The sequence below is a fragment of the Theobroma cacao genome, chromosome 5 (assembly GCF_000208745.1).
Source record: "Theobroma cacao cultivar B97-61/B2 chromosome 5, Criollo_cocoa_genome_V2, whole genome shotgun sequence".
NCBI classification, from domain to species: domain Eukaryota; kingdom Viridiplantae; phylum Streptophyta; class Magnoliopsida; order Malvales; family Malvaceae; genus Theobroma; species Theobroma cacao.
In genome coordinates this window covers 23,053,420-23,055,972 of record NC_030854.1, presented here as the reverse complement: position 1 = coordinate 23,055,972, position 2,553 = coordinate 23,053,420, and positions in this window count along the sequence as shown.

Genomic DNA, 2,553 nt, shown 5'->3' with positions numbered 1-2,553 from the left:
ATGGGATCCCACCTCCATCATATACCCTAACCTAAAAGCGAATTCAAGTTATAGCCTTCACTCTTAACTTAACTATTAGAAATTAAGGAATATAAAAACAGCACATTTGAGCGCCATACAATGCCGGTAGTAATTGATACACCATGCAGCTATTTTTCATGTTATCGAGGAAACATTTTGGATAAGGAAGGATTCAAATCCCACCTTTTAAATTAAAAAAAAAACATTTTCATTTATTATTGAGCCAAATGTTTAACATGATTACAAAATTATTAATTAATTCAAAAAACCACTTTTTTTTTGTGCGAGGTGATGGAATGGTATATGGGTTGGAGATGAATCCGGTGTATATATATATAAACTATCATGGTGTATTTCTGCCTCTTCCTTTGCCAATCAGAAAGAATGAAAAGAACAGCCAAATATTTTCTTTTGTAGAGAAGAATGTTGAGTTCATAATATGATAATGCTCTTTAACCAAAACAAAAGGAGATTATAGATTTTTGAATAATTTCTGACATGTATATGTAAGGTAATCAGAGTTTCTGTATGTCTAATTAACTATGTGTACATAAGGCATGTCATGACTTGAAAAATTATAATATTACAAAAATGCAACCATTATGACTATAGTTGAGGAGGAAAAAGAACAAAAAAATAAAAGAAAATAAGAAAAAGAAAAAGACGAAGAAGAAGAGAGTAAACACTACACTGGAGATATTCTTTAAAACAATATTCATTTCAAACTGGGTATAGCCAAAACACCTTTATCCCAAAAGGCGGCTGGAATATTGCGGAAGTTGTGGTTATTAGGTTTCAACTAGCCACTATCCATCCACCATCCATGTTTGACAACTTTTTTTCCACTTGCCTTTTAATGAATACCCTTGTGGAACAACTTGACCTTAGCTGACTAACAGGTCAAGAATGTTATACTCTTTCTACAACACAAACTAATTAAAAGAATGTACGATTCTTTACGACAAAACCAAGCTTGAAGCTGTGTTCTTCGTTTCTTTTTCCTTTATTTTTGGAGAAAAGGTTTTTTTTTTTTTTTCTTCAATCTAAGTAGTGTTATATATATAATCATATATGATAAATTCCATCAAACTAGCTAATAGCATCCAAGCAGAAAATTGAGGTGTCAAAGTTAAGTGACTTCTAGAGTTTATGTGTGTTTGTCTGCATAGCTGTACGTATTTGTCTTGATAATCTTTAGAGATTGCCATCAATTCTAAATCGCATTTTCAAGAAAATAGGATGAATAGTATCAGTTTGGCAAAACTATTGTAGCAGATGGCAAAAATCATTCCCTCACCGATATGAACTAAGATAATGGCAACTATTTGATAAATATGTAGGCACCTTTCTGTCGCTCTCTCTCTTGCAAGCCAGTCAGCCCACAGTATTCATTCCGGCCCCTTTTAAAGTATAGAAGAATATCAAAGTGGGATAATATATATATATATATATATAAATGTGCAAACTTTTTCAGTATAGAGAAGAAACATGTACGCACTAGCTAGTAGGCTTACCGTATAGCCATCCTCCCTGGAGGGTAAAGCATCTTTCCATAGGACTACAAAATTGAGGATGAGCGAGACATTTCCTCATCATAACAAGCCAAAAGCTAAAGAAAACGAACCCTAGAAAGTGTAACAAAGGATAAAGTGTAATGAATTTGAAAAAGCTTTCCTGCCTTTCTAACATGCATTACAATTATAAAAGTTATACTATATACTAGATAACCATATATACTTGAAGTTATTTTCTGGGCATGAACCAAAAATCCAGCTTGGTAATTAATTGATATATATACACCACAATCACAACATGTCATGATAAGGATATAAATACAAACATAAATGTACAGAAAATATATGACAGCATATTATTATATATAGTTAATTTGTTCTACAGTATTTGTAACGAAAGTAAGCTAAGGTTATGAAAAGAAGTGAGGCATTCCTCTTTTCCAAACTCTACGGAAAACCAAGTTTGGCTCACCTTTGATAAGCTTCCCTACAAAATCTTCCTTCTCGGGACCTGGAAAATCAACTTGAACCACTAATTTTGCTTTTAGCCTCCTAAAGCAGAGTCTTTTCACAAATCCCCAGCAGCTCTTACTATGACATGCTTTTCACATCACTCCAAACATAAGAAGGCGTTTGGTCTGCAAAGGGTTAGGTTTTCTAAGCAGCCCATATATTCAGAGAGAGCTTATTTTAAGTTTTTGCTCTCATGGGGCCGGGGCCTATCTGTACCTGTAGAGATTGAATGTGCTGGGTCCCAGACTCTCACACTCGGTTCTTGCACTTCGTGTAATTACTGTACATCTTCAGCTTCAATATCCTTTATCTTTCCATATGTCTGGCAGGAATCACTCAAAATCTCTTTTAAGACTATAATTTTTAGTCCTTCCAAACAGGCCCTAAAGCATATGAAGTGACAAGGAAAAGCAATAGCAAGCAAATTGCAACAATATCCATCGAGATATAATATATGCATATATAAGTCATTTATATATATCATATATATATATATATTTTTGCA